The sequence below is a fragment of the Primulina tabacum genome, chromosome 10 (assembly GCF_025594145.1).
Source record: "Primulina tabacum isolate GXHZ01 chromosome 10, ASM2559414v2, whole genome shotgun sequence".
NCBI classification, from domain to species: Eukaryota; Viridiplantae; Streptophyta; class Magnoliopsida; order Lamiales; family Gesneriaceae; genus Primulina; species Primulina tabacum.
In genome coordinates, this window is record NC_134559.1 from 41,294,058 (window position 1) to 41,318,143 (window position 24,086).

Below are 24,086 nucleotides of genomic sequence, written 5' to 3' on the forward strand. Positions count from 1 at the left end.
CCTACAATTTGTCCAAATCTGGCAGTGCCCGAGCTACTTTCATTTACATGTCTTATCTGTCCCGATCGAGATTCAGATGAATTGAACCGAAAATCGTCTGTCAACAAGTAATCAAAAATAGAAAACCGAAAAAGGTGCAACACAGGACTTCCCAAGGGTCACCCATCCTAGTACTGCTCTCGCCCAAGCACGCTCAACTCGGATTTCTGATGGGATCCGTGCATTATGCTGGTATGATCGCACCGAACAAGGTGATTTTATCTATATCCCTCGAGTACGTGTGGAGCGGGCGGCGATGGACAACACGCGCACTGCTCTCGCCCATCTAACCATGAAGTTAAGCGTTCTGGCGCGATGGCAAGCTAGGATGGTGACCTCCCTGAAAGAAAGACCTCGTTTTGCGATCGGTTACGTAAATTATGGTTAAAAAGTCGAAATAATTGTTTTTAATGAGTTAACTGTCCTCCGAAGTAATCTGCGTCATACCCTTCCGCACAGAACCGGCTCACGACAACAAAAATCGATTAATGTTCCAAGAAAGAAAAAAAAATAAGAAAAAGGAAATAACGAATGTAAGCTTTATTAGCCTCGGATACGATAAAATGGAATCGGAATCGAATTTCGAACTTCCTAAGCGGATTTCTCGAGGAAACGAAAGCTTAACAGAAGCGTTAAATCGCAAATTAGAGGTCTTATAGAATTCGGCTAAAATCTCGTCAACTCATTGCGTATAATGAGTCTCGTCTGTTTGCCCGTTTACAATCAATTAGCCTACAATTTTGTCCAATCCGGCAGTGCCCGGGCTACTTTCTCACATGTCTTATCTGGTCCCGATCGAGATTCAGATGATTTGAGCCGAAAATCGTCTGTCAACAAGTAATCAAAAATGAAAAACACTAAAAAAGGGAGCAACATGAGGACTTCCCAGGGGGTCACCCATCCTAGTACTGCTCTCCCCCAAGCACGCTTAACTTCGAAGTTCTGATGGGATACGGTGCATTAGTGCTGGTATGATCGCACCGAACATTGAGTGGGATGTTTATTCTTATATCCCTCGAGTACGTGTGGAGCGGGCGGCGATGGACAACATGCGGCACTGCTCTCGCCCAATCATAACCACGAAGTTAAGCATTCTGGCGATGGCAGAGCTAGGATGGGTGACCTCCCTGGGAAGACCTCGTGTCGCGTCGTTTACGTAAATTATGGATAAAACAGTCTAAATAATTGTTTTTAATTAGTTAACCGTCTCCGAGTAATCTGCGTTATACCCTTCCGCACAGAACCGGCTGACGACAACAAAAATCGATAATGTTCCCAGAAAATAGAATAAAAATAAGAAGAAGAAATAACGAATGTAAAGCTATTATTAAGTCTGGATACGATAAAATGGAACCGAAATCGAATTTCGAACTTCCTAAGCGGATTTCTCGAGGAAACGAAAGCTTAACAGAAGCGTAAATCGCAAATTAGAGGGTCTTAGAGAAGGATTCGGCTAAAATCTCGTCAGCTCATTGCGTAGTATGAGTCTAGTCCGTTTGTGCCCGTTTACAATCAAATTGCCTAAAATTTTGTCCAAATCCGGAAGTGCCCGAGCTACTTTCATTTCACCATGTCTTATCTGGTCCCGATCGAATTCAGATGATTTGAGCCGAAATCGTCTGTCAACAAGTAATCAAAAATAGAGAAAACACGAAGGATGTGCAAAACGAGGACTTCCAGGGGGTCACCCATCCAGTACTGCTACTCGGCACAAGCACGCTTAACTTCGGAGTTCTGATGGATCCGGTGCATTAGTGCTGGTATGATCGCACACCGACATTGAGTGGGATGTTTATTCTTATATCCCTCGAGACGTGTGGAGCGGGCGGCGATGGACAACACGCGGCACTGCTCTCCGCCCAATCATAACCATGAAGTTAAGCGTTCTAGCTCGATGGCAGAGCTAGGATGGGGTGACCTCCCTGGGAGACCTCGTGTCGCGATCGTTTACGTAAATTATGGTTAAAACAGTCGAAATAATTGTTTTTAATGAGTTAACCGTCTCCCGGAGTAATCTGCGTCATACCCTTCCCACAGAACCGCTCACTACAACAAAAAGTCGATAAATGTTCCCAGAAAAATAGAAAAAAAAATAAGAAGAAGGAAATAACGAATGTAAATCTATTATTAAGTCTGGGATACGATAAATGAACCGAAATCGAATTTCGAACTTCCTAACGATTTCTCGAGGAAACGAAAGCTTAACAGCAAGCGGTAAATCGCAAATTAGAGGGTCTTAGAGAAGAATTCGCAAAAAATTTCGTCAGCTCATTGCGTAGTATGAGTCTCGTCCGTTTGCCCGTTTACAATCAAATTAGCCTACAATTTTGTCCAATCCGGCAGTGCCCGAGCTACTTCATTTCACATGTCTTATCTGGTCCCGATCGATATTCAGATGATTTGAGCCGAAAATCGTCTGTCACCAGTAATCAAAAATAGAAAAACAACGAAAAAAGGTGCAAAACGAGGACTTCCCAAGGGGGTACCCATCCGAGTACTTGCTCTAGTCCAAGCACGCTGAACTTCGGAGTTCTGATGGAATCCGGTGCATTAGTGCTGGTATGATCGCACCGAACAAGAGTGGGATGTTTATTCTTATATCCCTCGAGTACGTGTGGAGCAAGCGGCGATGGACAACACGCGGCACTGTCGAAATAATTGTTTTAATGAGTTAACCGGCTCCGGAGTAATCTGCGTCATACCCTTCCGCACAGAACCGGCTCACGACAACAAAAATCGATAAATGTTTCCCAGAAAATAGAAAAAAAAATTATGAAGAAGAAATAACGAATGTAAAGCTATTATTATGCCTGGGATACGATAAAATGGAACCGGAATCGAATTTCGAACTTCCTAAGCGGATTTCTCGAGGAAACGAAAGCTTAACAGAAGCGGTAAATCGCAAATTAGAGGGTCTTAGAGAAGAATTCGGCTAAAATCTCGTCAGCTCATTGCTTAGTAATGTGTCTAGTCCGTTTGCCCGTTTACAATCAAATTAGCCTACAATTTTGTCCAAATCCGGCAGTGCCCGAGCTACTTTCATTCACATGTCTTATCTGGTCCCGATCGAGATTCAGATGATTTGAGCCGAAAATCGTCTGTCAACAAGTAATCAAAAATAGAAAAAACACGAAAAGGTGTGCAACACGAGGACTTCCCAGGGGATCACCCATCCTAGTACTTGCTCTCGCCCCAAGCACGCTTAACTTCGGAGTTCTGATGGATCCGGTGCATTAGTGCTGGTATGATCGCACACCGACATTGAGTGGGATGTTTATTCTTATATCCCTCGAGTACGTGTGGAGCGGGCGGCGATGGACAACATGCGGCACTGCTCTCAGCCCAATCATAACCACGAAGTTAAGCATTCTGCGCGATGGCAGAGCTAGGATGGGTGACCTCCCTGGGAAGACCTCGTGTCGCGATCGTTACGTAAATTATGGATAAAACAGTCTAAATAATTGTTTTTAATTAGTTAACCGTCTCCGGAGTAATCTGCGTATACCCTTCCGCACAGAACCGGCTGACGACAACAAAATCGATAAATGTTCCCAGAAAATAGAATAAAAATAAGAAGAAGGAAATAACGAATGTAAAGCTATTATTAAGTCTGGGATACGATAAAATGGAACCGAAATCGAATTTCGAACTTCCTAAGCGGATTTCTCGAGGAAACGAAAGCTTAACAGCAGCGGTAAATCGCAAATTAGAGGGTCTTAGAGAAGGAATTCGGCAAAAATTTCGTCAGCTCATTGCGTAGTAATGAGTCTCGTCCGTTTGCACGTTTACAATCAAATTAGCCTACAATTTTGTCCAAATCCGGCAGTGCCTGAGCTACTTTCATTTCACATGTCTTATCTGGTCCCGATCGATATTCAGATGATTTGAGCCGAAAATCGTCTGTCACCAAGTAATCAAAAATAGAAAAACACGAAAAAAGGTGCAAAACGAGGACTTCCCAAGGGGTGACCCATCCTAGTACTGCTCTAGTCCAAGCACGCTTAACTTCGGAGTTCTGATGGAATCCGGTGCATTAGTGCTCGTCAGATTGCACCCGACATTGAGTGGGATGTTTATTCTTATATCCCTCGAGTACGTGTGGAGCAAGCGGCGATGGACAACACGCGGCACTGCTCTCGCCCAATCATAACCATGAAGTTAAGCGTTCTGGCGCGATGGTTGAGTTAGGATGGGTGACCTCCCTAGGAAGACCTCGTGTCGCGATCGGTTACGTAAATTATGGTTAAAACAGTCGAAATAATTGTTTTTAATGAGTTAACCGTCTCCGGAGTAATCTACGTCATACCCTTCCGCACAGAACCGGCTCACGACAACAAAAATCGATAAATGTTCCCAGAAAATAGAAAAAAAATTATGAAGAAGGAAATAACGAATGTAAAGCTATTATTATGCCTGGGATACGATAAAATGGAACCGGAATCGAATTTCGAACTTCCTAAGCGGATTTCTCGAGGAAACGAAAGCTTAACAGAAGCGGTAAATCGCAAATTAGAGGGTCTTAGAGAAAGAATTCGGCTAAAATCTCGTCAGCTCATTGCGTAGTAATGTGTCTAGTCCGTTTGCCCGTTTACAATCAAATTAGCCTACAATTTTGTCCAAATCCGGCAGTGCCCGAGCTACTTTCATTTCACATGTCTTATCTGGTCCCGATCGAGATTCAGATTATTTGAGCCGAAAATCGTCTGTCAACAAGTAATCAAAAATAGAAAAACACGAAAAGGTATGCAACACGAGGACATCCCAGGGGGTCACCCATCCAAGTACTGCTCTCGCCCAAGCACGCTTAACTTCGGAGTTCTGATGGGATCCGGTGCATTAGTGCTGGTATGATCGCACCCGACATTGAGTGGGATGTTTATTCTTATATCCCTCGAGTACGTGTGGAGCGGGCGGCGATGGACAACACGCGGCACTGCTCTCGCCCAATCATAACCATGAAGTTAAGCGTTCTAGCTCGATGGCAGAGCTAGGATGGGTGACCTCCCTGGGAAGACCTCGTGTCGCGATCGTTTACGTAAATTATGGATAAAACAGTCGAAATAATTGTTTTTAATGAGTTAACCGTCTCCGGAGTAATCTGCGTCATACCCTTCCGCATAGAACCGGCTCACGACAACAAAAATCGATAAATGTTCCCAGAAAATAGAAAAAAAAATAAGAAGAAGGAAATAACGAATGTAAAGCTATTATTAAGTCTGGGATACGATAAAATGGAACCGAAATCGAATTTCGAACTTCCTAAGCGGATTTCTCGAGGAAACGAAAGCTTAACAGCAGCGGTAAATCGCAAATTAGAGGGTCTTAGAGAAGGAATTCGGCAAAAATTTCGTCAGCTCATTGCGTAGTAATGAGTCTCGTCCGTTTGCCCGTTTACAATCAAATTAGCCTACAATTTTGTCCAAATCCGGCAGTGCCCGAGCTACTTTCATTTCACATGTCTTATCTGGTCCCGATCGATATTCAGATGATTTGAGCCGAAAATCGTCTGTCACCAAGTAATCAAAAAGAGAAAAACACGAAAAAAGGTGCAAAACGAGGACTTCCCAAGGGGTGACCCATCCTAGTACTGCTCTAGTCCAAGCACGCTGAACTTCGGAGTTCTGATGGAATCCGGTGCATTAGTGCTGGTATGATCGCACCGAACAAGAGTGGGATGTTTATTCTTATATCCCTCGAGTACGTGTGGAGCAAGCGGCGATGGACAACACGCGGCACTGTCGAAATAATTGTTTTTAATGAGTTAACCGTCTCCGGAGTAATCTGCGTCATACCCTTCCGCACAGAACCGGCTCACGACAACAAAAATCGATAAATGTTCCCAGAAAATAGAAAAAAAAATAAGAAGAAGGAAATAACGAATGTTAAGCTATTATTATGCCTGGGATACGATAAAATGGAACCGGAATCGAATTTCGAACTTCCTAAGCGGATTTCTCGAGGAAACGAAAGCTTAACAGAAGCGTTAAATCGCAAATTAGAGGGTCTTAGAGAAGGAATTAGGCTAAAATCTCGTCAACTCATTGCGTAGTAATGAGTCTCGTCCGTTTGCTCGTTTACAATCTAATAAGCCTACAATTTTGTCCAAATCCGGCAGTGCCCGAGCTACTTTCATTTCACATGTTTTATCTGGTCCCGATCGAGATTCAGATTATTTGAGCCGAAAATCGTCTGTCAACAAGTAATCAAAAATAGAAAAAAACGAAAAGGGGTGCAACACGAGGACTTCCAAGGAGGTCACCCATCCTAGTACTGCTCTCGCCCAAGCACGCTTAACTTCGGAGTTCTGATGGGATCCGGTACATTAGTGCTGGTATGATCGCACACGACATTGAGTGGGATGTTTATTCTTATATCCCTCGAGTACGTGTGGAGTGGGCGGCGATGGACAACACGCGGCACTGCTCTCGCCCAATCATAACCATGAAGTTAAGCGTTCTGGCGCAATGGCAGAGGTAGGATGGGTGACCTCCCTGGGAAGACCTCGTGTCGCGACCGTTTACGTAAATTATGGATAAAACAGTCGAAATAATTGTTTTTAATTAGTTAACCGTCTCCGGAGTAATCTGCGTCATACCCTTTCGCACAGAACCGGCTCACGACAACAAAAATCGATAAATGTTCCCAGAAAATAGAAAAAAAAATAAGAAGAAGAAAATAACGAATGTAAAGCTATTATTATGCTTGGGATACGATAAAATGGAACCAGAATCGATTTCCAACTTCCTAAGCGGATTTCTCGAGGAAACGAAAGCTTAACAGAAGCGTTAAATCGCAAATTAGAGGGTCATAGAGAAGGAATTCGGGTAAAATCTCGTCAGCTCATTGCGTAGTTATGAGTTTCGTCCGTTTGCCCGTTTACAATCAAATTAGCCTACAATTTTGTCCAAATCTGGCAGTGCCCGAGCTACTTTCATTTTACATGTCTTATCTGGTCCCGATCGAGATTCAGATGAATTGAACCGAAAATCGTCTGTCAACAAGTAATCAAAAATAGAAAAACACGAAAAGGGGTGCAACACGAGGACTTCCCAAGGGGTCACCCATCCTAGTACTGCTCTCGCCCAAGCACGCTTAACTTCGGAGTTCTGATGGGATCCGATGCATTATTGCTGGTATGATCGCACCGAACAAGAGTGGGATGTTTATTCTTATATCCCTCGAGTACGTGTGGAGCGGGCGGCGATGGACAACACGCGGCACTGCTCTCGCCCAATCATAACCATGAAGTTAAGCGTTCTGGCGCGATGGCAGAGCTAGGATGGGTGACCTCCCTGGAAAGACCTCGTGTCGCGATCGGTTACGTAAATTATGGTTAAAAAAGTCGAAATAATTGTTTTTAATGAGTTAACTGTCTCCGAAGTAATCTGCGTCATACCCTTCCGCACAGAACCGGCTCACGACAACAAAAATCGATAAATGTTCCCAGAAAATAGAAAAAAAATAAGAAGAAGGAAATAACGAATGTAAAGCTATTATTATGCCTGGGATACGATAAAATGGAACCGGAATCGAATTTCGAACTTCCTAAGCGGATTTCTCGAGGAAACGAAAGCTTAACAGAAGCGTTAAATCGCAAATTAGAGGGTCTTATAGAAGGAATTCGGCTAAAATCTCGTCAACTCATTGCGTAGTAATGAGTCTCGTCTGTTTGCCCGTTTACAATCAAATTAGCCTACAATTTTGTCCAAATCCGGCAGTGCCCGGGCTACTTTCATTTCACATGTCTTATCTGGTCCCGATCGAGATTCAGATGATTTGAGCCGAAAATCGTCTGTCAACAAGTAATCAAAAATGAAAAACACTAAAAAGGGAGCAACACGAGGACTTCCCAGGGGGTCACCCATCCTAGTACTGCTCTCGCCCAAGCACGCTTAACTTCGGAGTTCTGATGGGATCCGGTGCATTAGTGCTGGTATGATCGCACCCGACATTGAGTGGGATGTTTATTCTTATATCCCTCGAGTACGTGTGGAGCGGGCGGCGATGGACAACATGCGGCACTGCTCTCGCCCAATCATAACCACGAAGTTAAGCATTCTGGCGCGATGGCAGAGCTAGGATGGGTGACCTCCCTGGGAAGACCTCGTGTCGCGATCGTTTACGTAAATTATGGATAAAACAGTCTAAATAATTGTTTTTAATTAGTTAACCGTCTCCGGAGTAATCTGCGTTATACCCTTCCGCACAGAACCGGCTGACGACAACAAAAATCGATAAATGTTCCCAGAAAATAGAATAAAAATAAGAAGAAGGAAATAACGAATGTAAAGCTATTATTAAGTCTGGGATACGATAAAATGGAACCGAAATCGAATTTCGAACTTCCTAAGCGGATTTCTCGAGGAAACGAAAGCTTAACAGAAGCGGTAAATCGCAAATTAGAGGGTCTTAGAGAAGGAATTCGGCTAAAATCTCGTCAGCTCATTGCGTAGTAATGAGTCTAGTCCGTTTGCCCGTTTACAATCAAATTAGCCTACAATTTTGTCCAAATCCGGCAGTGCCCGAGCTACTTTCATTTCACATGTCTTATCTGGTCCCGATCGAGATTCAGATGATTTGAGCCGAAAATCGTCTGTCAACAAGTAATCAAAAATAGAAAAACACGAAAAAGGGTGCAACACGAGGACTTCCCAGGGGATCACCCATCCTAGTACTGCTCTCGCCCAAGCACGCTTAACTTCGGAGTTCTGATGGGATCCGGTGCATTAGTGCTGGTATGATCGCACCCGACATTGAGTGGGATGTTTATTCTTATATCCCTCGAGTACGTGTGGAGCGGGCGGCGATGGACAACACGCGGCACTGCTCTCGCCCAATCATAACCATGAAGTTAAGCGTTCTAGCGCGATGGCAGAGCTAGGATGGGTGACCTCCCTGGGAAGACCTCGTGTCGCGATCGTTTACGTAAATTATGGATTAAAACAGTCGAAATAATTGTTTTTAATGAGTTAACCGTCTCCGGAGTAATCTGCGTCATACCCTTCCGCACAGAACCGGCTCACGACAACAAAAATCGATAAATGTTCCCAGAAATAGAAAAAAATAAGAAGAAGGAAATAACGAATGTAAAGCTATTATTAAAGTCGGGATACGATAAAATGGAACCGAATCGAATTTCGAACTTCCTAAGCGGATTTCTCGAGGAAACGAAAGCTTAACAGAAGCGGTAAATCGCAAATTAGAGGGTCTTAGAGAAGGAATTCGGCTAAAATCTCGTCAGCTCATTGCGTAGTAATGAGTCTCGTCCGTTTGCCCGTTTACAATCAAATTAGCCTACAATTTTGTCCAAATCCGGCAGTGCCCGAGCTTACTTTCATTTCACATGTCTTATCTGGTCCCGATCGATATTCAGATGATTTGAGCCGAAAATCGTCTGTCACCAAGTAATCAAAAATAGAAAAACACGAAAAAAGGTGCAAACGAGGACTTCCCAAGGGGTGACCCATCCTAGTACTGCTCTATTCCAAGCACGCTTAACTTCGGAGTTCTGATGGAATCCGGTGCATTAGTGCTGGTAGATCGCACCCGACATTGAGTGGGATGTTTATTCTTATATCCCTCGAGTACGTGTGGAGCAAGCGGCGATGGACACACAGCTAGGATGGGTGACCTCCCTGGGAAGACCTCGTGTCGCGATCGGTTACGTAAATTATGGTTAAAACAGTCGAAATAATTGTTTTTAATGAGTTAACCGTCTCCGGAGTAATCTGCGTCATACCCTTCCGCACAGAACCGGCTCACGACAACAAAAATCGATAAATGTTCCCAGAAAATAGAAAAAAAATTATGAAGAAGGAAATAACGAATGTAAAGCTATTATTATGCCTGGGATACGATAAAATGGAACCGGAATCGAATTTCGAACTTCCTAAGCGGATTTCTCGAGGAAACGAAAGCTTAACAGAAGCGGTAAATCGCAAATTAGAGGGTCTTAGAGAAGGAATTCGGCTAAAATCTCGTCAGCTCATTGCGTAGTAATGAGTCTAGTCCGTTTGCCCGTTTACAATCAAATTAGCCTACAATTTTGTCCAAATCCGGCAGTGCCCGAGCTACTTTCATTTCACATGTCTTATCTGGTCCCGATCGAGATTCAGATGATTTGAGCCGAAAATCGTCTGTCAACAAGTAATCAAAAATAGAAAAACACGAAAAGGGTGCAACACGAGGACTTCCCAGGGGTCACCCATCCTAGTACTGCTCTCGCCCAAGCACGCTTAACTTCGGAGTTCTGATGGGATCCGGTGCATTAGTGCTGGTATGATCGCACCCGACATTGAGTGGGATGTTTATTCTTATATCCCTCGAGTACGTGTGGAGCGGGCGGCGATGGACAACACGCGGCACTGCTCTCGCCCAATCATAACCATGAAGTTAAGCGTTCTGGCGCGATGGCAGAGCTAGGATGGGTGACCTCCCTGGGAAGACCTCGTGTCGCGATCGTTTACGTAAATTATGGATAAAACAGTCGAAATAATTGTTTTTAATGAGTTAACCGTCTCCGGAGTAATCTGCGTCATACCCTTCCGCACAGAACCGACTCACGACAACAAAAATCGATAAATGTTCCCAGAAAATAGAAAAAAAAATAAGAAGAAGGAAATAACGAATGTAAAGCTATTATTAATGCCTGGGATACGATAAAATGGAACCGAATCGAATTTCGAACTTCCTAAGCGGATTTCTCGAGGAAACGAAAGCTTAACAGAAGCGTTAAATCGCAAATTAGAGGGTCTTAGAGAAGGAATTCGGCTAAAATCTCGTCAGCTCATTGCGTAGTAATGAGTCTCGTCCGTTTGCCCGTTTACAATCAAATTAGCCTACAATTTTGTCCAAATCCGGCAGTGCCCGAGCTACTTTCATTTCACATGTCTTATCTGGTCCCGATCGAGATTCAGATGATTTGAGCCGAAAATCGTCTGTCAACAAGTAATCAAAAATAGAAAACACGAAAAGGGTGCAACACGAGGACTTCCCAAGGGGTCACCCATCCTAGTACTGCTCTCGCCCAAGCACGCTTAACTTCGGAGTTCTGATGGGATCCGGTGCATTAGTGCTGGTATGATCGCACACGACATTGAGTGGGATGTTTATTCTTATATCCCTCGAGTACGTGTGGAGGCGGGCGGCGATGGACAACACGCGGCACTGCTCTCGCCCAATCATAACCATGAAGTTAAGCGTTCTGGCGCGATGGTAGAGCTAGGATGGGTGACCTCCCTGGGAAGACCTCGTGTCGCGATCGGTTTACGTAAATTATGGTTAAAACAGTCGAAATAATTGTTTTTAATGAGTTAACCGTCTCCGGAGTAATCTGCGTCATACCCTTCCGCACAGAACCGGCTCACGACAACAAAAATCGATAAATGTTCCCAGAAAATAGAAAAAAAATAAGAAGAAGGAAATAACGAATGTAAAGCTATTATTATGCCTGGGATACGATAAAATGGAACCGGAATCGAATTTCGAACTTCCTAAGCGGATTTCTCGAGGAAACGAAAGCTTAACAGAAGCGGTTAAATCGCAAATTAGAGGGTCTTAGAGAAGGAATTCGGCTAAATCTCGTCAGCTCATTGCGTAGTAATGAGTCTCGTCCGTTTGCCCGTTTACAATCAAATTAGCCTACAATTTTGTCCAAATCCGGCAGTGCCCGAGCTACTTTCATTTCACATGTCTTATCTGGTCCCGATCGAGATTCAGATGATTTGAGCCGAAAATCGTCTGTCAACAAGTAATCAAAAATAGAAAAACACGAAAAGGGTGCAACACGAGGACATTCCCAGGGGTCACCCATCCTAGTACTGCTCTCGCCCAAGCACGCTTAACTTCGGAGTTCTGATGGGATCCGGTGCATTAGTGCTGGTATGATCGCACCCGACATTGAGTGGGATGTTTATTCTTATATCCCTCGAGTACGTGTGGAGCGGGCGGCGATGGACAACACGCGGCACTGCTCTCGCCCAATCATAACCATGAAGTTAAGCGTTCTGGCGCGATGGCAGAGCTAGGATGGGTGACCTCCCTGGGAAGACCTCGTGTCGCGATCGTTTACGTAAATTATGGATAAAACAGTCGAAATAATTGTTTTTAATGAGTTAACCGTCTCCGGAGTAATCTGCGTCATACCCTTCCGCACAGAACCGGCTCACGACAACAAAAATCGATAAATGTTCCCAGAAAATAGAAAAAAAATAAGAAGAAGGAAATAACGAATGTAAAGCTATTATTATGCCTGGGATACGATAAAATGGAACCGGAATCGAATTTCGAACTTCCTAAGCGGATTTCTCGAGGAAACGAAAGCTTAACAGAAGCGTTAAATCGCAAATTAGAGGGTCTTAGAGAAGGAATTCGGCTAAAATCTCGTCAGCTCATTGCGTAGTAATGAGTCTCGTCCGTTTGCCCGTTTACAATCAAATTAGCCTACAATTTTGTCCAAATCCGGCAGTGCCCGAGCTACTTTCATTTCACATGTCTTATCTGGTCCCGATCGAGATTCAGATGATTTGAGCCGAAAATCGTCTGTCAACAAGTAATCAAAAATAGAAAAACACGAAAAGGGTGCAACACGAGGACTTCCCAGGGGGTCACCCATCCTAGTACTGCTCTCGCCCAAGCACGCTTAACTTCGGAGTTCTGATGGGATCCGGTGCATTAGTGCTGGTATGATCGCACCCGACATTGAGTGGGATGTTTATTCTTATATCCCTCGAGTACGTGTGGAGCTGGGCGGCGATGGACAACACGCGGCACTGCTCTCGCCCAATCATAACCATGAAGTTAAGCGTTCTGGCGCGATGGCAGAGCTAGGATGGGTGACCTCCCTGGGAAGACCTCGTGTCGCGACCGTTTACGTAAATTATGGATAAAACAGTCGAAATAATTGTTTTTAATGAGTTAACCGTCTCCGGAGTAATCTGCGTCATACCCTTCCGCACAGAACCGGCTCACGACAACAAAAATCGATAAATGTTCCCAGAAAATAGAAAAAAAATAAGAAGAAGGAAATAACGAATGTAAAGCTATTATTATGCTGGGATACGATAAAATGGAACCGGAATCGAATTTCGAACTTCCTAAGCGGATTTCTCGAGGAAACGAAAGCTTAACAGAAGCGTTAAATCGCAAATTAGAGGGTCTTAGAGAAGGAATTCGGCTAAAATCTCGTCAGCTCATTGCGTAGTTATGAGTCTCGTCCGTTTGCCCGTTTACAATCAAATTAGCCTACAATTTTGTCCAAATCCGGCAGTGCCCGAGCTACTTTCATTTCACATGTCTTATCTGGTCCCGATCGAGATTCAGATGATTTGAGCCGAAAATCGTCTGTCAACAAGTAATCAAAAATAGAAAAACACGAAAAGGGTGTGCAACACGAGGACATTCCCAGGGGGTCACCCATCCTAGTACTGCTCTCGCCCAAGCACGCTTAACTTCGGAGTTCTGATGGGATCCGTGCATTAGTGCTGGTATGATCGCACCCGACATTGAGTGGGATGTTTATTCTTATATCCCTCGAGTACGTGTGGAGCGGGCGGCGATGGACAACACGCGGCACTGCTCTCGCCCAATCATAACCATGAAGTTAAGCGTTCTGGCGCGATGGCAGAGCTAGGATGGGTGACCTCCCTGGGAAGACCTCGTGTCGCGACTCGTTACGTAAATTATGGTATAAAACAGTCGAAATAATTGTTTTTAATGAGTTAACCGTCTCCGGAGTAATCTGCGTCATACCCTTCCGCACAGAACCGGCTCACGACAACAAAAATCGATAAATGTTCCCAGAAAATAGAAAAAAAATAAGAAGAAGGAAATAACGAATGTAAAGCTATTATTATGCCTGGGATACGATAAAATGGAACCGGAATCGAATTTCGAACTTCCTAAGCGGATTTCTCGAGGAAACGAAAGCTTAACAGAAGCGGTAAATCGCAAATTAGAGGGTCTTAGAGAAGGAATTCGGCTAAAATCTCGTCAGCTCATTGCGTAGTAATGAGTCTCGTCCGTTTGCCCGTTTACAATCAAATTAGCCTACAATTTTGTCCAAATCCGGCAGTGCCCGAGCTACTTTCATTTCACATGTCTTATCTGGTCCCGATCGAGATTCAGATGATTTGAGCCGAAAATCGTCTGTCAACAAGTAATCAAAATAGAAAAACACGAAAAGGGGTGCAACACGAGGACTTCCCAGGGGGTCACCCATCCTAGTACTGCTCTCGCCCAAGCACGCTTAACTTCGGAGTTCTGATGGGATCCGGTGCATTAGTGCTGGTATGATCGCACCCGACATTGAGTGGGATGTTTATTCTTATATCCCTCGAGTACGTGTGGAGCGGGCGGCGATGGACAACACGCGGCACTGCTCTCGCCCAATCATAACCATGAAGTTAAGCGTTCTGGCGCGATGGCAGAGCTAGGATGGGTGACCTCCCTGGAAGACCTCGTGTCGCGATCGTTTACGTAAATTATGGATTAAAACAGTCGAAATAATTGTTTTTAATGAGTAACCGTCTCCGGAGTAATCTGCGTCATACCCTTCCGCACAGAACCGGCTCACGACAACAAAATCGATAAATGTTCCCAGAAAATAGAAAAAAAAATAAGAAGAAGGAAATAACGAATGTAAAGCTATTATTATGCCTGGGATACGATAAAATGGAACCGGAATCGAATTTTCGAACTTCCTAAGCGGATTTCTCGAGGAAACGAAAGCTTAACAGAAGCGTTAAATCGCAAATTAGAGGGTCTTAGAGAAGGAATTCGGCTAAAATCTCGTCAGCTCATTGCGTAGTAATGAGTCTCGTCCGTTTGCCCGTTTACAATCAAATTAGCCTACAATTTTGTCCAAATCCGGCAGTGCCGAGCTACTTTCATTTCACATGTCTTATCTGGTCCCGATCGAGATTCAGATGATTTGAGCCGAAAATCGTCTGTCAACAAGTAATCAAAAATAGAAAAACACGAAAAGGGGTGCAACACGAGGACTTCCCAGGGGGTCACCCATCCTAGTACTGCTCTCGCCCAAGCACGCTTAACTTCGGAGTTCTGATGGGATCCGGTGCATTAGTGCTGGTATGATCGCACCCGACATTGAGTGGGATGTTTATTCTTATATCCCTCGAGTACGTGTGGAGCGGGCGGCGATGGACAACACGCGGCACTGCTCTCGCCCAATCATAACCATGAAGTTAAGCGTTCTGGCGCGATGGCAGAGCTAGGATGGGTGACCTCCCTGGGAAGACCTCGTGTCGCGACCGGTTACGTAAATTATGGTTAAAACAGTCGAAATAATTGTTTTTAATGAGTTAACCGTCTCCGGAGTAATCTGCGTCATACCCTTCCGCACAGAACCGGCTCACGACAACAAAAATCGATAAATGTTCCCAGAAAATAGAAAAAAAATAAGAAGAAGGAAATAACGAATGTAAAGCTATTATTATGCCTGGGATACGATAAAATGGAACCGGAATCGAATTTCGAACTTCCTAAGCGGATTTCTCGAGGAAACGAAAGCTTAACAGAAGCGTTAAATCGCAAATTAGAGGGTCTTAGAGAAGGAATTCGGCTAAAATCTCGTCAGCTCATTGCGTAGTAATGAGTCTCGTCCTGTTTGCCCGTTTACAATCAAATTAGCCTACAATTTTGTCCAAATCCGGCAGTGCCCGAGCTACTTTCATTTCACATGTCTTATCTGGTCCCGATCGAGATTCAGATGATTTGAGCCGAAAATCGTCTGTCAACAAGTAATCAAAAATAGAAAAACACGAAAAAGGGTGCAACACGAGGACTTCCCAGAGGTCACCCATCCTAGTACTGCTCTCGCCCAAGCACGCTTAACTTCGGAGTTCTGATGGGATCCGGTGCATTAGTGCTGGTATGATCGCACCCGACATTGAGTGGGATGTTTATTCTTATATCCCTCGAGTACGTGTGGAGCGGGCGGCGATGGACAACACGCGGCACTGCTCTCGCCCAATCATAACCATGAAGTTAAGCGTTCTGGCGCGATGGCAGAGGCTAGGATGGGTGACCTCCCTGGGAAGACCTCGTGTCGCGATCCGTTTACGTAAATTATGGATAAAAACAGTCGAAATAATTGTTTTTAATGAGTTAACCGTCTCCGGAGTAATCTGCGTCATACCCTTCCGCACAGAACCGGCTCCGACAACAAAAATCGATAAATGTTCCCAGAAAATAGAAAAAAAATAAGAAGAAGGAAATAACGAATGTAAAGCTATTATTATGCTGGGATACGATAAAATGGAACCGAATCGAATTTCGAACTTCCTAAGCGGATTTCTCGAGGAAACGAAAGCTTAACAGAAGCGGTAAATCGCAAATTAGAGGGTCTTAGAGAAGGAATTCGGCTAAAATCTCGTCAGCTCATTGCGTAGTAATGAGTCTCGTCCGTTTGCCCGTTTACAATCAAATTAGCCTACAATTTTGTCCAAATCCGGCAGTGCCCGAGCTACTTTCATTTCACATGTCTTATCTGGTCCCGATCGAGATTCAGATGATTTGAGCCAAAAATCGTCTGTCAACAAGTAATCAAAAATAGAAAAACACAGAAAAGGGTGCAACACGAGGACTTCCCAAAGGGTCACCCATCCTAGTACTGCTCTCGCCAAGCACGCTTAACTTCGGAGTTCTGATGGGATCCGGTGCATTAGTGCTGGTATGATCGCACCCGACATTGAGTGGGATGTTATTCTTATATCCCTCGAGTACGTGTGGAGCGGGCGGCGATGGACAACACGCGGCACTGCTCTCGCCCAATCATAACCATGAAGTTAAGCGTTCTGGCGCGATGGCAGAGCTAGGATGGGTGACCTCCCTGGAAGACCTCGTGTCGCGACCGGTTACGTAAATTATGGTTAAAAAAGTCGAAATAATTGTTTTTAATGAGTTAACCGTCTCCGAAGTAATCTGCGTCATACCCTTCCGCACAGAACCGGCTCACGACAACAAAAATCGATAAATGTTCCCAGAAAATAGAAAAAAAAATAAGAAGAAGGAAATAACGAATGTAAAGCTATTATTATGCCTGGGATACGATAAAATGGAACCGGAATCGAATTTCGAACTTCCTAAGCGGATTTCTCGAGGAAACGAAAGCTTAACAGAAGCGTTAAATCGCAAATTAGAGGGTCTTATAGAAGGAATTCGGCTAAAATCTCGTCAACTCATTGCGTAGTAATGAGTCTCGTCCGTTTGCCCGTTTACAATCAAATTAGCCTACAATTTTGTCCAAATCCGGCAGTGCCCGAGCTACTTCATTTCACATGTCTTATCTGGTCCCGATCGAGATTCAGATGATTTGAGCCGAAAATCGTCTGTCAACAAGTAATCAAAAATAGAAAAACACTAAAAAGGATTGCAACACGAGGACTTCCCAGGGGTCACCCATCCTAGTACTGCTCTCGCACAAGCACGCTTAACTTCGGAGTTCTGATGGGATCCGGTGCATTAGTGCTGGTATGATCGCACCCGACATTGAGTGGGATGTTTATTCTTATATCCCTCGAGTACGTGTGGAGCGGGCGGCGATGGACAACACTGCGGCACTGCTCTCGCCCAATCATAACCATGAAGTTAAGCGTTCTAGCTCGATGGCAGAGCTAGGATGGGTGACCTCCCTGGGAAGACCTCGTGTCGCGATCGTTTACGTAAATATGGATAAAACAGTCGAAATAATTGTTTTTAATGTAGTTAACCGTCTCCGGAGTAATCTGCGTCATACCCTTCCGCACAGAACCGGCTCACGACAACAAAAATCGATAAATGTTCCCAGAAAATAGAAAAAAAATAAGAAGAAGGAAATAACGAATGTAAAGCTATTATTATGCCTGGGATACGATAAAATGGAACCGGAAATCGAATTTCGAACTTCCTAAGCGGATTTCTCGAGGAAACGAAAGCTTAACAGAAGCGGTAAATCGCAAATTAGAGGGTCTTAGAGAAGGAATTCGGCTAAAATCTCGTCAGCTCATTGCGTAGTAATGAGTCTCGTCCGTTTGCCCGTTTACAATCAAATTAGCCTACAATTTTGTCCAAATCCGGCAGTGCCCGAGCTACTTTCATTTCACATGTCTTATCTGGTCCGATCGAGATTCAGATGATTTGAGCCGAAAATCGTCTGTCAACAAGTAATCAAAAATAGAAAAACACGAAAAGGGTGCAACACGAGGACCTTCCCAGGGGGTCACCCATCCTAGTACTGCTCTCGCCAAGCACGCTTAACTTCGGAGTTCTGATGGGATCCGGTGCATTAGTGCTGGTATGATCGCACCGACATTGAGTGGGATGTTTATTCTTATATCCCTCGAGTACGTGTGGAGCGGGCGGCGATGGACAACACGCGGCACTGCTCTCGCCCAATCATAACCATGAAGTTAAGCGTTCTGGCGCGATGGCAGAGCTAGGATGGGTGACCTCCCTGGGAAGACCTCGTGTCGCGATCGGTTACGTAAATTATGGATAAAACAGTCGAAATAATTGTTTTTAATGAGTTAACCGTCTCCGGAGTAATCTGCGTCATACCCTTCCGCACAGAACCGGCTCACGACAACAAAAATCGATAATGTTCCCAGAAAATAGAAAAAAAATATAGAAGAAGGAAATAACGAATGTAAAGCTATTATTATGCCTGGGATACGATAAAATGGAACCGGAATCGAATTTCGAACTTCCTAAGCGGATTTCTCGAGGAAACGAAAGCTTAACAGAAGCGGTAAATCGCAAATTAGAGGGTCTTAGAGAAGGAATTCGGCTAAAATCTCGTCAGCTCATTGCGTAGTAATGAGTCTCGTCCTGTTGCTCGTTTACAATTAATTAGCCTGCAATTTTGTCCAAATCCGGCAGTGCCCGAGCTACTTTCATTTCACATGTTTATCTGGTCCCGATCGGATTCATTAGTTGAGCCGAAATCGTCTGTCAACAAGTAATCAAAAATAGAAAAAACACGAAAAAGGGGTCAACACGAGACTGCCAGGAGGTCACCCATCCTAGTACTTGCTCTCGCGCCAAGCAGCTTAACTTCGGAGTTCTGATGGGATCCGGGGCATTAAGTGCTGGTATGATCGCACACGACATTGAGTGGATGTTTATTCTATATCCCTCGAGTACAGTGTGGAGCGAGCGCGATGACAACACGCGGCAACTGCTCCTCGCCCAATCATAACCATGAAGTTAAGCGTTCTGGCGCAATGGCAGAGGTAGGATGGTGACCTCCCTGGGAAGACCTCGTGTCGCGACCTTTACGTAAATTATGGATAAAACAGTCGAAATAATTGTTTTTAATGAGTTAACCGTCTCCGGAGTAATCTGCGTCATACCTTCCGCACAGAACCGGACTCACGACAACAAAAATCGATAAATGTTCCCAGAAAATAGAAAAAAAAATAAGAAGAAGGAAATAAACGAATGTAAAGCTATTATTATGCCTGGGATACGATAAATGGAACCGAATCGAATTTCGAACTTCCTAAGCGGATTTCTCGAGGAAACGAAAGCTTAACAGAAGCGGTAAATCGCAAATTAGAGGGTCTTAGAGAAGGAATTCGGCTAAAATCTCGTCAACTCATTGCTTAGTAATGAGTCTAGTCCTGTTTGCCCGTTTACAATCAAATTAGCCTACAATTTTGTCCAAATCCGGCAGTGCCCGAGCTACTTCATTTCACATGTCTTATCTGGTCCCGATCGAGATTCAGATGATTTAGGCCGAAAATCGTCTGTCAACAAGTAATCAAAAATAGAAAAACCGAAAGGGTAGTGCACACGAGGAACATCCCAGGGGTGACCCATCCCTAGTACTGCTCTCGCCAAGCACGCTTAACTTCGGAGTTCTGATGGATCCGGTGCATTAGTGCTGGTATGATCGCACACCGACATTGAGTGGGATGTTTATTCTTATATCCCTCGAGTACGTGTGGAGCTGGGCGGCGATGGACAACACGCGGCACTGCTCTCGCCCAATCATAACCACTGAAGTTAAGCAGTTCTGGCGCGATGGCAGAGCTAGGATGGGTGACCTCCCTGGGAAGACCTCGTGTCGCGATCGTTTACGTAAATTATGGATAAAAACAGTCGAAATAATTGTTTTTAATGAGTTAACCGTCTCCGGAGTAATCTGCGTCATACCCTTCCGCACAGAACCGGCTCACGACAACAAAAATCGATAAATGTTCCCAGAAAATAGAAAAAAAAATAAGAAGAAGGAAATAACGAATGTAAAGCTATTATTATGCCTGGGATACGATAAAATGGAACCGAATCGAATTTCGAACTTCCCTAAGCGGATTTCTCGAGGAAACGAAAGCTTAACAGAAGCGGTAAATCGCAATTAGAGGGTCTTAGAGAAGGAATTCGGCTAAAATCTCGTCAGCTCATTGCGTAGTAATGAGTCTCGTCCGTTTGCCCGTTTACAATCAAATTAGCCTACAATTTTGTCCAAATCCGGCAGTGCCCGAGCTACTTTCATTTCACATGTCTTATCTGGTCCCGATCGAGATTCAGTTGATTTGAGCCGAAAATCGTCTGTCAACAAGTAATCAAAAATAGAAAAACACGAAAAGTGGTGCAACACGAGGACTTCCCAGGGGGTCACCCATCCTAGTACTGCTCTCGCCCAAGCACGCTTAACTTCGGAGTTCTGATGGATCCGGTGCATTAGTGCTGGTATGATCGCACCCGACATTGAGTGGGATGTTTATTCTTATATCCCTCGAGTACGTGTGGAGCGGGCGGCGATGGACAACACGCGGCACTGCTCTCGCCCAATCATAACCATGAAGTTAAGCGTTCTGGCGCGATGGCAGAGCTAGGATGGGTGACCTCCCTGGGAAGACCTCGTGTCGCGATCGTTTACGTAAATTATGGATTAAAACAGTCGAAATAATTGTTTTTAATGAGTTAACCGTCTCCGGAGTAATCTGCGTCATACCCTTCCGCACAGAACCGGCTCACGACAACAAAAATCGATAAATGTTCCAGAAAATAGAAAAAAAATAAGAAGAAGGAAATAACGAATGTAAAGCTATTATTATGCCTGGGATACGATAAAATGGAACCGGAATCGAATTTCGAACTTCCTAAGCGGATTTCTCGAGGAAACGAAAGCTTAACAGAAGCGTTAAATCGCAAATTAGAGGGTCTTATAGAAGGAATTCGGCTAAAATCTCGTCAAGCTCATTGCGTAGTAATGAGTCTCGTCCGTTTGCCCGTTTACAATCAAATTAGCCTACAATTTTGTCCAAATCCGGCAGTGCCCGAGCTACTTTCATTTCACATGTCTTATCTGGTCCCGATCGAGATTCAGATGATTTGAGCCGAAAATCGTCTGTCAACAAGTAATCAAAAATAGAAAAACACGAAAAGGGGTGCAACACAGGACTCCAAGGAGGTCACCCATCCTAGTACTGCTCTCGCCCAAGCACGCTTAACTTCGGAGTTCTGATGGGATCCGGTGCAATTAGTGCTGGTATGATCGCACACGCATTGAGTGGGGATGTTTATTCTTATATCCCTCGAGTACGTGTGGAGCGGAAGCGGCGATGGACAACACGCGGCACTGCTCTCGCCCAATCATAAACCATAAGTTAAGCGTTCTGGCGCGATGGTAGAGCTAGGATGGGTGACCTCCCTGGAAGACCTCGTGTCGCGACCGTTTACGTAAATATAGGATAAACAGTCGAAATAATTGTTTTTAATGAGTTACCCGTCTCCGGAGGTAATCTGCGTCATACCTTCGCACAAAACGGCTCACGACACCAAAAATCGATAAATGTTCCAAGAAAATAGAAAAAAAATAAAGAAAGGAAATAAAAAGGGACGAATGTAAAGCTATTATTATAGCCTGGGATACGATAAACTGGAACCGGAATCGAATTTCGAACTTCCTAAGCGGATTTCTCGAGGAAACGAAAGCTTAACAGAAGCGGTAAATACGCAAATATAGAGGGTCTTAGAGAAGGGAATTCGGCTAAAAATCTCGTCTAGCTCATTGCTTAGTAGTATGAGTCTCGTCCGTTTGCCCGTTTAAAATCAAATTAGCCTACAATTTTGTCCAAATCCCGGCAGTGCCCCGAGCTACTTTCATTTTCACTATGTCTTTATCGTGTCTCCGATCGATATTCAGATGATTTGAGCCAGAAATAGTGGCTCTGTCAACAAAGTAATCAAAAATAGAAAAACACGATAAGGTCTGCAACACGAGGACATCCCAGGGGGATCGACCCATCCATAGTACTGCTCTCAGTCACAGAGCACGCTTAACTTCGCAGAGTTCTGATGGGAATCCGGTGCATTAGTGCTGGTATGCTCGCACCCGACATTGAGTGGAGATGTTTATTCTTATATACCCTCGAGTACGTGTGGAGCGGGCGGCGATGGACAACACGCGGCACTGCTCTCGCCCAATCATAACCATGAAGTTAAGCGTTCTGGCGCGATGGCAGAGCTAGGATGGGTGACCTCCCTGGGAAGACCTCGTGTCGCGACCGTTACGTAAATTATGGTTAAAACAGTCGAAATAATTTTTTTAATGAGTTAACCGTCTCCGGAGTAATCTGCGTCATACCCTTCCGCACAGAACCGGCTCACGACAACAAAAATCGATAAATGTTCCCAGAAAATAGAAAAAAAATAGAAGAAGGAAATAACGAATGTAAAGCTATTATTATGCCTGGGATACGATAAAATGGAACCGGAATCGAATTTCGAACTTCCTAAGCGGATTTCTCGAGGAAACGAAAGCTTAACAGAAGCGGTAAATCGCAAATTAGAGGGTCTTAGAGAAGGAATTCGGCTAAAATCTCGTCAGCTCATTGCGTAGTAATGAGTCTAGTCCGTTTGCCCGTTTACAATCAAATTAGCCTACAATTTTGTCCAAATCCGGCAGTGCCCGAGCTACTTTCATTTCACATGTCTTATCTGGTCCCGATCGAGATTCAGATGATTTGAGCCGAAAATCGTCTGTCAACAAGTAATCAAAAATAGAAAAACACGAAAAGGGTGCAACACGAGGACTTCCCAGGGGTCACCATCCAAGTACTGCTCTCGCAAGCACGCTTAACTTCGGAGTTCTGATGGGATCCGGTGCATTAGTGCTGGTATGATCGACCCGACATTGAGTGGGATGTTTATTCTATATCCCTCGAGTACGTGTGGAGCGGGCGGCGATGGACAACACGCGGCACTGCTCTCGCCCAATCATAACCATGAAGTTAAGCGTTCTGGCGCGATGGCAGAGCTAGGATGGGTGACCTCCTGGGAAGACCTCGTGCGCGACCGTTTACGTAAATTATGGATACACAGTCGAATAATTGTTTTAATGAGTTAACCGTCTCCGGAGTAATCTGCGTCATACCCTTCCGCACAGAACCGGCTCACGACAACAAAAATCGATAAATGTTCCCAGAAAATAGAAAAAAAAATAAGAAGAAGGAAATAACAAAAGTAAAGCTATTATTATGCCTGGGATACGATAAAATGGAACCGGAATCGAATTTCGAACTTCCTAAGCGGATTTCTCGAGGAAACGAAAGCTTAACAGAAGCGTAAATCGCAAATTAGAGGGTCTTAGAGAAGGAATTCGGCTAAAATCTCGTCAGCTCATTGCGTAGTAATGAGTCTCGTCCGTTTGCCCGTTTACAATCAAATTAGCCTACAATTTTGTCCAAATCCGGCAGTGCCCGAGCTACTTTCATTTCACATGTCTTATCTGGTCCGATCGATTCAGATGATTTGAGCCGAAAATCGTCTGTCAACAAGTAATCAAAATAGAAAAACACGAAAAAGGTGCAAACACGAGGACTTCACAGGGGTGACCCATCCTAGTACTGCTCGCCCAAGCACGCTTAACTTCGGAGTTCTGATGGGATCCGGTGCATTAGTGCTGGTATGATCGCACCCGACATTGAGTGGGATGTTTATTCTTATATCTCGAGTACGTGTGGAGGCGGCGGCGATGGACAACACGCGGCACTGCTCTCGCCCCAATCATAACCATGAAGTTAAGCGTTCTGGCGCGATGG

The 24,086-nt window shown here is 44.5% G+C and overlaps 22 non-coding genes and 7 pseudogenes across 22 annotated transcripts; all 29 read right to left on the reverse strand.

The window, feature by feature from the left end:
- Positions 1 to 131: 131 nt before the first annotated feature.
- LOC142512741 (5S ribosomal RNA) lies at positions 132 to 245 on the reverse strand (annotated as a pseudogene).
- A 658-nt stretch (positions 246 to 903) lies between these two features.
- On the reverse strand, positions 904 to 1,022 carry LOC142507155 (5S ribosomal RNA). Its single transcript, XR_012805417.1, has one exon. It is a non-coding gene; the product is annotated as a 5S ribosomal RNA (ribosomal RNA).
- A 673-nt stretch (positions 1,023 to 1,695) lies between these two features.
- Positions 1,696 to 1,813, reverse strand: LOC142512650 (5S ribosomal RNA; annotated as a pseudogene).
- Positions 1,814 to 2,492: 679 nt separating this feature from the next.
- On the reverse strand, positions 2,493 to 2,612 carry LOC142511791 (5S ribosomal RNA; annotated as a pseudogene).
- A 563-nt stretch (positions 2,613 to 3,175) lies between these two features.
- Positions 3,176 to 3,295, reverse strand: LOC142507550 (5S ribosomal RNA). The gene has a single exon (XR_012805805.1). It is a non-coding gene; the product is annotated as a 5S ribosomal RNA (ribosomal RNA).
- A 681-nt stretch (positions 3,296 to 3,976) lies between these two features.
- Positions 3,977 to 4,095, reverse strand: LOC142511210 (5S ribosomal RNA; annotated as a pseudogene).
- Positions 4,096 to 4,779: 684 nt separating this feature from the next.
- On the reverse strand, positions 4,780 to 4,898 carry LOC142514290 (5S ribosomal RNA). The gene has a single exon (XR_012810190.1). It is a non-coding gene; the product is annotated as a 5S ribosomal RNA (ribosomal RNA).
- A 684-nt stretch (positions 4,899 to 5,582) lies between these two features.
- LOC142509535 (5S ribosomal RNA) lies at positions 5,583 to 5,701 on the reverse strand. Its single transcript, XR_012807704.1, has one exon. It is a non-coding gene; the product is annotated as a 5S ribosomal RNA (ribosomal RNA).
- A 564-nt stretch (positions 5,702 to 6,265) lies between these two features.
- Positions 6,266 to 6,384, reverse strand: LOC142513111 (5S ribosomal RNA). Its single transcript, XR_012809074.1, has one exon. It is a non-coding gene; the product is annotated as a 5S ribosomal RNA (ribosomal RNA).
- A 683-nt stretch (positions 6,385 to 7,067) lies between these two features.
- Positions 7,068 to 7,186, reverse strand: LOC142515111 (5S ribosomal RNA). Its single transcript, XR_012810971.1, has one exon. It is a non-coding gene; the product is annotated as a 5S ribosomal RNA (ribosomal RNA).
- Positions 7,187 to 7,867: 681 nt separating this feature from the next.
- On the reverse strand, positions 7,868 to 7,986 carry LOC142508755 (5S ribosomal RNA). The gene has a single exon (XR_012806958.1). It is a non-coding gene; the product is annotated as a 5S ribosomal RNA (ribosomal RNA).
- Positions 7,987 to 8,669: 683 nt separating this feature from the next.
- LOC142508810 (5S ribosomal RNA) lies at positions 8,670 to 8,788 on the reverse strand. Its single transcript, XR_012807013.1, has one exon. It is a non-coding gene; the product is annotated as a 5S ribosomal RNA (ribosomal RNA).
- Positions 8,789 to 9,470: 682 nt separating this feature from the next.
- Positions 9,471 to 9,587, reverse strand: LOC142512000 (5S ribosomal RNA; annotated as a pseudogene).
- A 624-nt stretch (positions 9,588 to 10,211) lies between these two features.
- Positions 10,212 to 10,329, reverse strand: LOC142511751 (5S ribosomal RNA). The gene has a single exon (XR_012808773.1). It is a non-coding gene; the product is annotated as a 5S ribosomal RNA (ribosomal RNA).
- A 682-nt stretch (positions 10,330 to 11,011) lies between these two features.
- Positions 11,012 to 11,130, reverse strand: LOC142508641 (5S ribosomal RNA). The gene has a single exon (XR_012806847.1). It is a non-coding gene; the product is annotated as a 5S ribosomal RNA (ribosomal RNA).
- A 684-nt stretch (positions 11,131 to 11,814) lies between these two features.
- LOC142514039 (5S ribosomal RNA) lies at positions 11,815 to 11,933 on the reverse strand. The gene has a single exon (XR_012809953.1). It is a non-coding gene; the product is annotated as a 5S ribosomal RNA (ribosomal RNA).
- A 682-nt stretch (positions 11,934 to 12,615) lies between these two features.
- On the reverse strand, positions 12,616 to 12,734 carry LOC142506414 (5S ribosomal RNA). The gene has a single exon (XR_012804708.1). It is a non-coding gene; the product is annotated as a 5S ribosomal RNA (ribosomal RNA).
- A 684-nt stretch (positions 12,735 to 13,418) lies between these two features.
- On the reverse strand, positions 13,419 to 13,537 carry LOC142516143 (5S ribosomal RNA). The gene has a single exon (XR_012811954.1). It is a non-coding gene; the product is annotated as a 5S ribosomal RNA (ribosomal RNA).
- A 683-nt stretch (positions 13,538 to 14,220) lies between these two features.
- Positions 14,221 to 14,339, reverse strand: LOC142513405 (5S ribosomal RNA). Its single transcript, XR_012809353.1, has one exon. It is a non-coding gene; the product is annotated as a 5S ribosomal RNA (ribosomal RNA).
- A 682-nt stretch (positions 14,340 to 15,021) lies between these two features.
- LOC142513417 (5S ribosomal RNA) lies at positions 15,022 to 15,140 on the reverse strand. The gene has a single exon (XR_012809365.1). It is a non-coding gene; the product is annotated as a 5S ribosomal RNA (ribosomal RNA).
- A 684-nt stretch (positions 15,141 to 15,824) lies between these two features.
- Positions 15,825 to 15,942, reverse strand: LOC142512967 (5S ribosomal RNA). The gene has a single exon (XR_012808939.1). It is a non-coding gene; the product is annotated as a 5S ribosomal RNA (ribosomal RNA).
- A 683-nt stretch (positions 15,943 to 16,625) lies between these two features.
- LOC142514999 (5S ribosomal RNA) lies at positions 16,626 to 16,743 on the reverse strand. Its single transcript, XR_012810867.1, has one exon. It is a non-coding gene; the product is annotated as a 5S ribosomal RNA (ribosomal RNA).
- Positions 16,744 to 17,425: 682 nt separating this feature from the next.
- LOC142515954 (5S ribosomal RNA) lies at positions 17,426 to 17,543 on the reverse strand. Its single transcript, XR_012811773.1, has one exon. It is a non-coding gene; the product is annotated as a 5S ribosomal RNA (ribosomal RNA).
- Positions 17,544 to 18,226: 683 nt separating this feature from the next.
- LOC142517592 (5S ribosomal RNA) lies at positions 18,227 to 18,345 on the reverse strand. The gene has a single exon (XR_012813331.1). It is a non-coding gene; the product is annotated as a 5S ribosomal RNA (ribosomal RNA).
- A 1,476-nt stretch (positions 18,346 to 19,821) lies between these two features.
- Positions 19,822 to 19,938, reverse strand: LOC142512907 (5S ribosomal RNA; annotated as a pseudogene).
- Positions 19,939 to 20,626: 688 nt separating this feature from the next.
- On the reverse strand, positions 20,627 to 20,744 carry LOC142515040 (5S ribosomal RNA). Its single transcript, XR_012810906.1, has one exon. It is a non-coding gene; the product is annotated as a 5S ribosomal RNA (ribosomal RNA).
- A 684-nt stretch (positions 20,745 to 21,428) lies between these two features.
- On the reverse strand, positions 21,429 to 21,546 carry LOC142507060 (5S ribosomal RNA). Its single transcript, XR_012805326.1, has one exon. It is a non-coding gene; the product is annotated as a 5S ribosomal RNA (ribosomal RNA).
- A 1,515-nt stretch (positions 21,547 to 23,061) lies between these two features.
- On the reverse strand, positions 23,062 to 23,175 carry LOC142512411 (5S ribosomal RNA; annotated as a pseudogene).
- A 672-nt stretch (positions 23,176 to 23,847) lies between these two features.
- LOC142509009 (5S ribosomal RNA) lies at positions 23,848 to 23,964 on the reverse strand. The gene has a single exon (XR_012807202.1). It is a non-coding gene; the product is annotated as a 5S ribosomal RNA (ribosomal RNA).
- Positions 23,965 to 24,086: the final 122 nt, after the last annotated feature.